The sequence below is a fragment of the Nicotiana attenuata genome, chromosome 9 (genome assembly GCF_001879085.1).
Source record: "Nicotiana attenuata strain UT chromosome 9, NIATTr2, whole genome shotgun sequence".
Lineage (NCBI taxonomy): Eukaryota > Viridiplantae > Streptophyta > Magnoliopsida > Solanales > Solanaceae > Nicotiana > Nicotiana attenuata.
Window position 1 is genome coordinate 34128536 of NC_031997.1, and position 14536 is coordinate 34143071.

The window sequence follows — 14536 nt, forward strand, 5'->3', positions numbered from 1 at the left end:
ACTTATCCGTTTCGATCCATTTATATCCAATCCGACCCGCCTGTTTTCCATCCCTAGGGACAACTTACTATTGTTGGATTCTTTCAGCTAAGTTTTGTCCCAGAAATAGCACTAAGCCTCTTTTCACAAGTCAAATATATCTGCCACGGATTTTATTCTGCCTTTTATGAGAGGTCAAAGCCGAAAGGTAGAATGGGGAATATCACAAGCATTCGCTATCATTACTCTCCAAAGGTTGGCCCAAAAATGAGTAAGCCATCTTATCACAATCCTTACACTATCCAGTGAAAAGCTCCTGGCCCTTCTCATTTTCTCTGAGAAAGTATGTAGTTCTATCCGGAAAATTATGCGAACACATCGAATATTTATATTATATTTATCATTCGTAGCTATATTTGAATTTTATAACAAATTCATGAAATAAGAGATTAATTGTCTTGAATTGAGTTTAACTCTCAACAAGAACATTTTATTTTCTGTATTTCTATATTTTGCCTTAGTTGTATTCGTTGCACGAAAAAATAAAGTCGATACATATTGTATTCGTTGCGCGTTTGAATACAATAATTGAATAGTAGCTACGAATTGTAATTAGGCAAACTATAGTTACTAGGCTCTAAACTATAGTGCTTTATGAAAATTCTTCTTAATAGCAACAAGCTCTTGTAGCTCAATTGATTAGAGCGCTCACTTAGTTAGTGGAGGTCTTGAGTATGATTCTCAACAAGAACATTTTATTTTCTGTATTTCGCCTTAGTTGTACTCATTGCGCGAACAAATAGTACAAATTGATTGACAAAGTATAAAATTGTTCGTCTTCGTTGAAATTCTGTCTCCTTCAAATGTCATAAAGCAAATAAGGCTGTGTCTTCATGTTCTCAAGATCCTGGGAACATATTCCCCTTTATGGCATAAAATAATGATAGTTCATGCATGCATGCTATAGTCTGATAATTAGATTTCAAATAAATAAATAGAAGCCGCAAAATTGCCTGAGGAGATGAAAGAAAAGTAGAATTAAAGAATCAAATTTCGATTCTTACTTTGGCTATAAATATTATCTTGAAAATGGAACTCCCACAGCTCACTAATTTGAGCAAATTAGCATTAGTATAGCATGCATAAATATTGAGAAAAGAAGAGAGGTCTAATTACAATGAAGGTAAGAATCCCTTTGATAGCCAAGGATGACTTGCCTGCTTCATTCTTAGAGGCTAAAAATATAGTATTATGTGACAATTACCAGCATTCTTGTTTGATCACCAGGCAGTCACCTTGGCTAGTCTAATGGGTTCGTATCTTTCATGTTAGACTCTTCTCTTCTTCTTCAGCCACTAAAAGTCATAAGTCATTTTGTCTCTCTATTTAGAGAGAGACTATATGTTGTTTCTCTCATTTCAATCATTTTACTATCGGGTTGTTATTTATGCTGCTTTTACAAGGCTTCTCGCTGTTGCTCTTCTTTTTTCTCTTCATTAATGTGATGCTTATGCTTCCCTGAGTCGAGGGTCTATTGGAAACACCCTCTCTATATAGCTATCTCAATAAGGTAGGGGTTAGACTGCGTACACACTACCCTCCCGAGACTTTATTGTTATTTAGAGGTAAATTCAAGATTTTAAATCAGTAGTTGTGAAGTAGCACTACACTGATAATTCTTTTGATAACAGTTGAGGATATTTGAAAACTATTTTAAAATTGTCGATAGCCTTCTTAGTTAACAGTGGGATCTGCCGTTTAGCCATCTATCTTTAGATACGAAGGGCTAATGAGTCAAAATTTTAAGCCCAAAAAATAAGGTAAGAAATGTGAGAAATAACAGCCTCATACCAAGATTTGCTTTATACACCTGCTGATCATGTGATGATTATTAAGAAGAAAATTTTGTAAATAAGAAGGGCCTTGTTCGGTTGTTCCTATCGGTAGTGGTAGTAAAAAGAAATCACTTTCAGAGGCAAGTCTGGCAATATATATTCCTATTTTTTTCCTTTTTGACAAAATTTCAAATCAATTACTTATTTTATACCGATAAATTAGATAACAACAACAACAACCCAGTATGGTCCCACAAGTGAGGTCTGGGGGTACCGATAAATTAGATGAAGCTCAAAATTCATCAACAATGAATCTTTGTGCAAGTAGTCGTTTGAAAATATGCCGATAACAAGAAAGACAAGGTAAAGCTTAGCAGAATGTAGTTATTGCCATCGTTTGTTAGGTATATGGTGGGCTATAGTTAAGCTATTTGACCAAATAGGATCGTTCAGTTCCTATAGAACCTATTACTAAAATACCCTTAGAGGGTGGATAAGGCTAAGCGAAGCGAAAAAGGTTTTTCATAAAAACATTTTCTTCGTTTTTACAGAATAATGATAGGAACTTGAAAGGAGCTTAATATATTGTGATAAAAGTTTATGAAGCAAAAGCTTTATTAGATTGTCTTATATCGCTTGAGAGAATGAGTTGTTTTTTTCGTGATTTTGGTCAATTTTGATCTCATGAATTAACTTTTGAATTGAGTTAGACCTAATATCTTTTTCTTTTCATGATATCACAGTCAAACCCATTTATATTCTTGGTTTACCCAGTATTAAACTCTCATGTTATGATATCCACGCTCAAATAAACTTAATTGAGGATGTTATCTTCTTATATACTCCAGTTTTGAATAATACTTACTTCATGAGCTTGGATTGAGTTAGACACCCATCCATTTCGTATCAAATCCAGAAAAAAACTATGAAGAACAAGCTTTATGAGTTCATATTGACCAATTAGAGTAGGTTTTGTATGTTTTATTTGGGTCTAATTATTTTATGTGGTCCAAGAATATAAAATGCCGGTCCATATGAATTGCCACGTCAGTCTATTTCATCGAAAAAATTAAGAAATTGGGTTGAGTAGTCATCAGAGTGCAATAAGGATAATTTAGTGATTCTCAAGATGAACTTGGTCCATGAGGAAAATTATAAGCTAAACGGAAAGAAAAATCTGGAATTAATGTTAAAAGAAAAGCATAAAAATACACCAATGCTGATGTTGAATGGCTTTTTTTTTTTTTTTGCTAGAGATGTTGAATGTTGTGATATTTAAGAGTTCATCTTCCTGCAGTTCTTCCGAATCTCGCCCTTGTATCCTGTTAGAGGCGAGATATTTCCCATCTTAACCATAGACTTTGCAAACTGCTCGAAGAAAATCTCATTGTTTTCTGCATATAATGGTGTCTGACTCTTTGTCACAAAAACTTGGTCTGAATTAAACAAGCCCCTTGAAGCCAACAAATTCTTGAAATAGTTGTTATCAAATTTTGTAGGGGAGACAAAGTCCATAACAAATAAGTTTTGGTCACCACCAGATTTAGGGCACCTAGTACGCAATTTAGCAGCATATAATTGATCCAATGTATAGTCTGGTAAACTGTTGCCTGATTGATTGTATAGCCTTTGCCTGAAGCTGGTACATCTTGCATTTCCAATTGTGTGGCACCCTATAGAGAAAATTCTTCTAGTATTAACTTCGTGTGATACTTAGAGGTGGCAAAATCAATCACTTTTCAGTAACATGCACGTCCAAGTTTAAAAAATAGGTTAGGTTATGACTCATTTGCTGAGTTAACCTAACAGTTTGAACGCGAAATGACCCGTCAAACTGTTTGGTCAAGCGAATGAATCAAAATTGTAAAACTTGACGACAGGCCAAAATTCAACTCAGACCCAAACATACAAAATCAAAATTTAATACTTGGAATTATGTAAATAATGAAGAATTTAAACTAAGAAATTAAAATTGTCACGTTCGTATTATTTTTTCCAATAGAAAAATAAATAAAAGGAGGTTGGATCATATTAGGCAGGTTGGCTTATAACTCGTTACTCGATCATCTTAATCCAACCATTTTGATGCAAGCAAAATTTGGCAGGTCAAATCACGACGCTTTATCCATTTGACCTGTTTTGACCCGTCCAAATTTGACCAACTCCCATTTGCCACAGCTTTCTTCTGTGTGATAAAGAGTCTGGGTAAAAGTTAAAGAATGTTTTTTTACCGGATAAAGGAACAAGGTCAACAAGATCAAGTCCTTTCAACTTGAATTTTGTGAGAATGGTATTGAACGTGTTGTTTGGAGCAGGAATGTTATTGTTGGAGCCACTTAACTCTTCTTCCCAATGGAACTTCCCAGCTTGGTCCACCAGCCTATATAAATAAAATAACATAAGCTCAAATTTGTTAACTAATTTCATCAACTTATTTAATTATTTGCTAGGCTTGTGGTTTCACTTACTAAAACTGTAGAATCCCTAGCAGCAAGTGCCAATATATCAGCACAAGAAACAGTTAGAGGGCACTCCTTTTCTATTGCATATTTAATCTCATCGATGACTTCAAATCCACGAGCTGAATTCCTGTTGGTGTTTGATTTCTTTTCACTTATTAGGGTTGCACTGCTGTCCAGAAGTAGTGATGCATCACAACCCTACATGATTGTATGAAAAATTAGTTAGCTACCATTTTGTACAAGACCAAAATGGCATAATTGCCCGAAACTACGTTTCTCGATCTTCAAAGAAAACTAACTCCTTAGAAAAGTCAGGAAAAAGGCATTGGAAAGGCCGACCACTATCTCATAGGCATTTTGGTGTTAAAACCAAAGACCACACGGGATCTATAACAAGTCATAAGCGATAGCGAAGCCAAGACGCCTTCTATAGGCGAAGCGACGAAAGCCCGATGAAGGCCTATGCTATAGTAAGAAAATAAGTACATTGAGGTTATGAAGTCACTTAACCATCTACTATACAAAGGGAAAGGCACCGATATGGAGTCACGGTCGGTTGTGGATATAGACTAGGCTATAAAGAATAGAGACCACAACTATGGACCGAGACTACACTAAAGAACCTTGACTGAGAAAAGAAGTCAAGAAACTAAGTTGCTTCTCTAATAGCATCGTTGAATAGGAGGGCAAAGGCTTTTTGGAAGTCTTTTTTGTTTTCTAAATGAATTAAGGTAGTAGGCAGAGAGGTAGATGCTATGCACTACGGGTTCAATTGTATTTTTGACACGAGACATAAATATATATGTGGAAGATCACTTAAATTTCAACGAATATTAAATTAGAACCTATAATTTCAAAGTATAATGAATTCAGTGCTAAGAACTTCGAAGATTAATGGACCATTCAAGTTTAAACTTAGAACCGTTTATGGTAGCAAGTGCTTGATTGACTAGTTGAAGTGCGTGCAAATTGACTTAAACATCATTGTTATTAAGTGTAGTCTCTAGCAACAACAGACTTGACTATTTCTTTCGCTTGTGGACATGACCAATCGTAAAATTGTGGGTATAGGTAACCATAATAATTGGCCTTGCTACAGAAACATATTGGTGCAAAAGCAATAAGAGATATGACCATGAAAAAGCTCACTGATTAATTAGCCATTTCTTGACAAAGTTTTAGCTGCTATAGTGTTCTGTAAAGTGATCAGTCAAGTTCTAAAGATCTGGTATAGAAGTTTTAATATGTAAGAAGGATGACTCTTTATGATGATGTATTTGAGATGGTATATTCATGAGTATATATAGTGTCCAATTTCAAATAGATGGAGTTGGTAGCTTTTTTGTTAGGATTATAATAAATATTTCCACCATTTCACCTAGTGAAGCAGAGATTGAACTTTACATGTAATGATACTTGATCCGGTCTTTCTTAGCTATGTAGATTTCAACCATGAATTCATTAACTTTTTAAGAGTTTAATTTGTTTACACCAACAGTGCAATAAATATATTTTTACGATATCGGTAAAATTTAACATATTAAAGTTGGTTGTCTAATTTATTTTTCAAGTATCATTTCTATTAATAATATAGGCTGTTACTTGTAATTATCTTTGAATGATTAGATAGCTAGTGTAAAAGCTCTTTTACACGTTCGACGTTTATAAGCTAAACCTTTTTTTTAATTAATGTATTCCATGAGACAGTGATACATGCATGAATTGGCCTGGTCTTCTCTAGCCAAAATCCAGAATTGCTGTAGATTGTATGCTATCTAGGAAAATATTTTAGGACTAAAAGTTATATACATTAATGACAGTGCAAAAACTTTATATTTATAAGTGTTTTTAACATGTTGTAGTAGGTAATATGTTTTATATTCAAGATACTAATCCTATTTTTGTGGATTGCTACTTATAGTTATCCTTTAGGTGATCAAAATTAATTGTAAAAGAAAATTTACACTACCTATATATAGAACTTATTTAACACAAAGCATTAAACAAAGCATGAAAATATAAGTTAATTTGGTCAACCATACTGTATTGCTTTGTATTAAATATTAAATAAAAAGTGTATATGTTAAGTTGGGGCAGCACCACCTGCTCTACTATGCTAGTATACTATAACGTGGAAATCTTGATGAAGCTTACTCTTTCTTTTATCCTCTTTATGGGTAAAAAGAGTTGAAATACTTGCTCATTAATAAAAAGGAAGTGAAAATAAAACAGCTTTATGCTGGTTTATTTAATAGTGTGGAATTGCTCATTTAAGGTGACATTTCGATCGTAATTTACGATTACCAGAAGCAAATATTAACTCAACTGAATAGCCATAACAAATATTAAACATATTAAAGTTGGACCTTGCAAATTGATAATTCTAGTATGGTTCATGTGTTGCGATTTAGAGGATCTGTGTCTCATTAGATTCATGATGTTGTCATGCTAACCGTATTCGTCACCTCTTGTCTAGGAACTGGGTGATCTCCATTGTGCATGTCTATTGGAAAACTAATTCGATAATTTATGGTTAGCCAATTTAGCCTTTAGTAAAGGAATGGTGATGTTGTCAACCACATTCGTCACTTTTTGGCTAGGGACGGGGTGATCTCTATTGCGCATATCTATCGGGAGGCTAATTCGGTAGCTGATGATTTAGTCAATTTGGACTATAGTCAAGATTCTCATTTTGAATGGCATGTGCTTGTGTCTTCTAGCATTTATACGGAATATATTGTTCCTATCTTATTTCTTGTGAACTGCACAAATAGGATCATTTGCCACTGTTTAAATTTTGACCCCATTAAGGAAAGTTTTAGCAAAATTGCCTCCGCACCAGAATTTTGAAGTATGCCCCTCGCGGTCAACAAATTTCATATTTGAAACTGGGAAGTCTTATGGTAATTCGTCAGAATTCTTAAGCAAAATCCTAGTGGTTACTGTAGACAATAAATTTGCGTCACGAAAATAAAATCAAGATCGAAAAAATATTGCAACAATCGTAGTAATTTATTTTGAATATTTGGGTGTTACAATCTCTATGAATCCTCTGATTCTTCTTTCCAATAGAAATAAATTCAAGGGCCTTTGAGCTTGATCTTGAATCTATATTTGTTTCCACGAATGATGATCTTGTTCTTGAGCTTGAGCTTGATTGCTTGAACTTGATCTTCATTCGTTCTTCGTTCTTGAGCTTGAACTTTATTTCTTGAACTTGAACTTGATTAATTGAAGCTTGAAACTTGTAGAGAAATTTGCGGTGTTTGATCCACGAGCTCTCTCTTGCTTCTTGTTATAACTTCTGGTGCCTTTTCTCAGTTATGAAGATCCCTATTTATAGTTGTGGAAAGGAAGAGTTGTGATAAGAACAAACTCTTTCCGACCAATCATATTGAAGTGTGACATGGCCGCATTTGATTGACCAGAACATCTCACTTGCACACGTGGCGCAATTTCATTGGTCTTTTAGTGTGACTTGGCATGCCTTGTCATTTTGACACGTGGCATGGTCCTATTGGCTCTTCCGTTTGACTTGGCGCGCCACGTCATTTGACACTTGGCACCAAACTGGGCCTCTAGGAAGATGACATCTTGGGCCTAATGAATTGGGTTCATCACTTTAGCTCAATTAAACGGGCTAGCCCAATGGATTATGACTTATTTATTTAATCCATATATATTGGACTTATATAATTAATTCAATTATATTAGCCCATATATTTATTTGGACCAATATATCTCGAATTTAAAATATAGTCCAAATTATTTCATGGATTTAATTTTAATAAAATTTACATGCCTACAAATATCCCTACTTCAAGACTTGTCGAATATTAATCTTCTGAGACTAGGCTTGAAGTAATGTGAAGCAACATTTCCTTCTCTTTCTTTTCACATAAAGCTTAACCCATCCTCCTAAAAAGTAATAATGATAACCTCAAAGCTTGAAACACTAAAGTTCCAAATTCAGTCACGATGAACATCGTATTCGTTTGCTAATGTTCCATTTTGACTTTGGCCAAAAGGGAGAATCATAACTGTCAATAGGTATAGTATACTTGCCATTCAAGATTAATTAAATAATCTCAAATCGAACTCATAGAATTTCATGATATTTTGGCATTTTCCTACACAAGTGCCAGATGAGTTCCTTATGCAAGTTCCCTATAAAGTGGGCTTTGATTGGTATGAACTATTTAGATGAGAATTTCCAAGGTAAGTCCATGATCACGTCTTGAGTTGCTTCTCAAATGGTTGTGCAATTTAGTGTACGTGGCTTCGTCAGTGTCGATCTTCTTTCCACTATTTAATTAGACTTCTACTTGGATTGTAGAACATAGAATATTATTATCCGATCAAATTACCACATCCCAGTTCATGTGGAAAACTAATTGTCGAAGCCGCCTAAACATCGATCCCACATCGCCCAACAAATTTTAACGCCACATCTCGATAGCTATATAAACCCGTATGCATTCCCTTTATGAACATCAATTGCAGCGTTTGCTAGCTATTTCAGAGTTCATTTTTGACGACTTGGAAGCATTGACGCGAAGGTAATTTCTTCTTCTTCTATTGTGCTTTCTTCTTTTATTGGTTTCTCTTTTTTTTTTGTAGGTCAAACAAGAAATATATGTTCTTGTTCAACGAGATGATCCGTGCATGAAGAAGACAATCTTGGGGTGTGAGGGGATGAGTACTCATCCTTGCCCGACTATCAGAAATATTACTCTCAATGTGGCTCGACTATCGGTGAGGCCAACTTAAGGTGCAAAGGGACTCATATGTCCACCTTAAGATTGGAAGACTTATACGTCCACAGAATGTGGCTTGACTATCGGAGAGATTACTCTCAAAACGGTCATAGAATGTGGCTTGACTATCGGAGAGATTACTCTCAAAACAGCCACAGAATGTGGCTTGACTATCGGAGAGATTACTCTCAAAACGGCCACAGAATGTGGCTTGACTATCGGAGAGATTACTCTCAAAATGGCTCGACTATCGGCGAGTCCAACTTAAGGTGCAAAGGGACTCATATGTCTACCTTAATATTGGAAAGTTATAGTTCCTTTTAAGGACAAACCCACGAAGAGGCAAACTTAAGGTGAAAAGGGACTTATATGTCCACCTTAAGATTGGAAAGTTATAGTTCCTTTTAAGGACAAACCCGCGAAGAGGCCAACTTAAGGTGCAAAGGGACTTATATGTCCACCTTAAGATTGGAAAGTTATAAAGCTTCAACTCGAAGACGACATCAACTTGAACACTTGGAAAACTTTGAAGATTTTGCGGACTTTGAAGACTTCAACTTGAAGATTCGGAGGGCTTAAACAAATCAACTTTAAGACCGACGAATTTGAAGACTTCAACTTGAAGACCGACGGACTTGAAGACTTCAACTTTGAGACTTGGAGGGCCTAAATATTTCAACTTGAAGATCAACGGATTTGAAGACTTCAACTTGAAGACCGACGGGGTTGAAGATTTCAGCTTGGGGACCTCAACTTGAATACACTTGAAGACTTCAACTTGGAGACTTCGAGGGCTTAAATATTTCAGCCTCTCTTTTGCTTTACATTGTTCGACTTTTATCTTAGTCGCATAATTTTCAGCTTTACGTGCTTGTAACAAATGATTCATATCGTGTCGTGGGATAGTCCAAATAATGAACCGTTTGATGACTTCAATATCTAAAATATATCCAATACTCAGAATCGAAAAAAAAACTTCAGAATCACGCCGGATAATAATTTGAAACCAACTTTAGATTTCACCATGTTGAAAATTTGAGATTTGCGCAGTCTCACCAAAAAAATCATATCTCGTTGTAAAAATATCGAAATTGCAAACCGTTTGATTGCAAGAAAACTAGACTTCAAGATCTAGAACATATCCAAAATTCTCAATCAAACAACTTCTGAATCGTCCCAGATGATATTTTGGAATCAACTTTATATTGCACCACGCTGTCAATTCCAGATTTGCGCATTCTGACTAAAAAAATCATATCTTGGTGTAGGAATATTGAAATTACGAACCGTTTGATTTCATGAAAACAAGACTTCAATATCTAGAACATATCCAAAATTCTCAATCAAATAACTTAAGAATCATCCCAGATAATATTTTGAAATCAACTTTAAGTTCCACCATGTTGAAAATTTCAGATTTGCGCGACTTCGCCAAAAGTTTTGTTTCTTGAAGTAGGAACGTCGAAATCATGAACCGTTTGATCTAATGGAAACTTAACGGCTAAATATATAACATATCCAAAATTCAAGATTTAATTCTTTACGGATACATTCAGATAATATTTCGAAGTCAATACTAAATTCTGATACACCGACAATTTCAGATTTGCGCGACTTCACCAAATATTTTGTATCTTGATATGGAATCCTCGAGATCGGAAGACGTCTTGCCATAAATCGAAATTTAAGAGCCATATTCTCACAAATATCTTGGGGTTCAAATCTCACTGAATTTGAAACGTTGCGCCAAGCAATCATTCCCTTATACTTGTGTTTCCTTTTGACGCCTCGTTTCTCTTCCCCCTTTTTTTAGGTAGAGGGCGGACTTGGAGACCAACAAACTTGAAGGTTTGGCGAACCTGAAGACATAGAGAATCCCTGGACTTCAATGCAAATACTTGACATCCTTCTAAAACTGGCCCATTGAATATATCAATTTACCATGGAGGATTGCCCCCTTTAAATCGAGTGAGATCAAAGTTCAACAGGAGGATGACATTTCAACTTGATCTTACATTCCTTCATACTTCATTCGAACAACAATCGGGGCAACATGTATCTTTTGAACTTATGCGGCTGAACTTAGAATGAAACTCTATGCTGCCTACGTACCTCCGTGAAGAGGATCAAGTCATACCGTAGTTCAGAATGGGTAGATTTTTTTTTTCACGTCCTAACTTTTTCCTAGGCCGCCTCTTTCGAGATTTTCAACCTAGCGGACTCTTTTTTTTTTGTCCTAACTTTTGTCTAGGCCGCCTCTTTCGAGATTTTCAATCTAGCGGACTCTTTTTTATTTGTAGGGGCCATACACAGTTTAGACCCATGCGGGCCAGGAGTATAGCAACATGTAGTTTAGGCTCGTGCATCAAGGAGCGTGGCACTTCAAGGATAATACTTCTTCAAAAACTTGCCATTAATAGGGCCGATCCTCATACCATCTGCATCAACCAGCTTGTAAGCCCCACTTGAGTAAGCTTCTTGTACGACATATGGTCCATCCCATTTTGAAGTGAACTTCCCTATAGGTTTATGGGAAGTAATTATGGGTCTTCGTACGGCAATGACTTGATCTCCTACTTGAAAGGATCTCGGGCGAACTCTTTTATTGAAGGCGCGAGATAATCTAGCTTGATAACATTCAAGACTCTGTTGAGCTTCCAATATCTTTTCATCAAGATATTCAAACTCTGCTAACCGAAGTCGAGCATTTCTTCATCAGTGATCCCTTCTTGAACAGCGAGTCGTAACAAAGGTATTTGACGCTCAAGTGGCAAGACGGCTTCGACTCCATAAACGAGTGAATAAGGAGTCGCCTGTGTTGGCGTGCGGTGAGTCGTCCTATATGCCCATAGAGCTTCTTCCATACGGTCATTCCAATCTCGTTTGGATTTGGAGACGACTTTCTTTAACAAGTTGCATAGAGTCTTGTTGAATGCCTCAGCTAGACCATTGGCGGCAGCATTGTACATCGAAGAGTTACGTTGCTTGAAGCCAAAGAGATCACAAATCTTGTTCATCAACCTATTATCGAATGGCTTTCCATTATCCGTTATTATGTAACGAGGAATGCCAAATCGATAAATAATGTTTACTCGGATGAAACTTGCAACATTTTCCTTCTTTACTTCCTTAAGAGCAACAGCTTCAGCCCATTTTGAGAAGTAGTCAGTTGCAGCCAAGATGTATAGGTGCCCACCAGAGGACTATGGCAGTGGTCCAACAACATCCAATCCCCAAGCGTCAAATGGCCAGGATGCAATAGTCGGGTGTAACACTTCAGGAGGTTGATGAATAAAATTCGCATGGAATTGACAAGCCTTGCATCTTCGAGCGTAGTCCAAGCAATCTTTTACCATCATTGGCCAATAATATCCCATCCTTTTTATATGGAAGTGGAGCTTTGGTCCAGACTGGTGTGACCCACATACCCCAGAATGTGCCTCTTGCAAAGCTTGGAAAGCTTCTTCTTCTCCTAGGCATCGCAAGAGTACTCCCTGAACGACCTTCTGTATAGAGTATCCTTGTAGTAAAGGAAGCGAGGTGCACGACGACGGATTTCAGTCCTTCTCCTCGAATTTTCTGGAAGTATCCCATAGCATAAGTAGTCGATAATGGGTTGTCGCCATTCTTCTTTCTCATCTTCAGAAACAACAACAAGATGCTTGAGTTCGTTTTCTTCACCTTAAGCCTCATTTGGCGACGGTACTACCCATTTTTGGCAGACGGTAACTTGTGCTTGGTCAGGCAGGGCTAATGATGAAGCTAGAGCAGCTAAAGCATCAGCCTTCTTATTTTCTTTCCTTGGAACATGCTGAATAGTCACATCACCGAGCCACCCCATCAACTTTTTAGCGTAATCATGATATGGGCGTAGTTCAGGCTTCTTAACCTCGTAACTACCCAAAAGTTGATTGACCACTAAATGGGAGTCACCAAAGACTTGCAATTGCAATTGCTTCATATCAACGGCCATTTCAAGCCCAAGTATTAATGCTTGATACTCAGCAACATTGTTGGAACAGAGTTGTGTCAAGTAGGGGTGTTTATGGTTCGGTTTGGATCGGTTTTTTCCTAAAAAGAAACCAAACCAAGTAAGTCGGTTTTTCAAATATTAGAACCAAACCAAACCAATTAAGTCGGTTTTTCTCGATACGGTTTATGTCGGTTTTTCGGTTTTTTCGGATATTTATCGGTTTTTTCTTAAATATAAGACATACACTACCAAACACATATTCCGGCGATCACATTTTCAATGTAACACTATCAAATCAATTGCCCTTTGAGAAATCTATTATTTACCAATATATATTGATGATAATTGAATCAAATAGTGATGAATAATTTAAGGACTCAATAAAAAATATGTTATTTTTAACACGAAATGGATTCGTACACTAAACAAAANGGTACTACCCATTTTTGGCAGACGGTAACTTGCGCTTGGTCAGGCAGGGCTAATGATGAAGCTAGAGCAGCTAAAGCATCAGCCTTCTTATTTTCTTTCCTTGGCACATGCTGAATAGTCACATCACCGAGCCACGCCATCAACTTTTTTGCGTAATCATGATATGGGCGTAGTTCAGGCTTCTTGACCTCGTAACTACCCAAAAGCTGATTGACCACTAACTGGGAGTCACCAAATACTTGAAATTGCAATTGCTTCATATCAACGGCCATTTCAAGCCCAAGTATTAATACTTGATATTCAGCAACATTGTTGGAACAGAGTTGTGTCAAGGTGAAGGAGTAGGGCAAGACTTCACCTTGGGGAGTGAGAAATACTACGCCAGCCCCGGCTCCCCCACGATGCGCAGCACCATCAAAGTACATCTTCCATGGAGATTGAACTTCAACGACCATCGCGTCCTCATCAGGTAGTTCATCAGTTAGCTCCCAGTCATCAGGTATCGGATGATCTGCCAAGAAGTCCGCCAATGCTTGTCCTTTTACAGCCTTTTGAGGGATGTACAAAATCTCGAATTGTTGAAACTGGAGGTACCATCTCGCTAGTCGATCACTAAGAACAGGTTTTGACATCACGAACTTGATGGGATTTGCTTTAGAAACAAGACGGACAACATGAGCTTGAAAGTAGTGCTTCAACTTTTGAATTGAGAAGACTAGCGCCAAACACAACTTTTCAATTGGCGAATAATTCAACTCGTTAGGTGTCATCATCCTGCTCAAGTAGTAAAGAGAGTTTTCTTTCCCCTCACTATTTTCTTGGGCCAACAGTGCTCCAACAGACCTTTCCTGCGCCGCAATGTATAGTATCAATGGCTTTCCTGGTATAGGAGCTGCTAGAACCGGAGGCTTCATCAAGTAGGTTTTGATACTTTCGAAGGCATTGCTACAAGCTTGGTCCCACTTAAAAGGAACGCCTTTCTTCATGAGGCGACTAAATGGTTGGCACCTCCCAGCCAGGTTTGATATGAATCTTCTAAGGTATGCTAGCTTTCCTTGCAGACTTTTCAATTCATGGATATCTCGAGGCTCAGGCATT

At 36.9% G+C, this 14536-nt stretch overlaps 1 pseudogene; it reads right to left on the reverse strand.

The window, feature by feature from the left end:
• Positions 3057-5521, reverse strand: LOC109232788 (annotated as a pseudogene).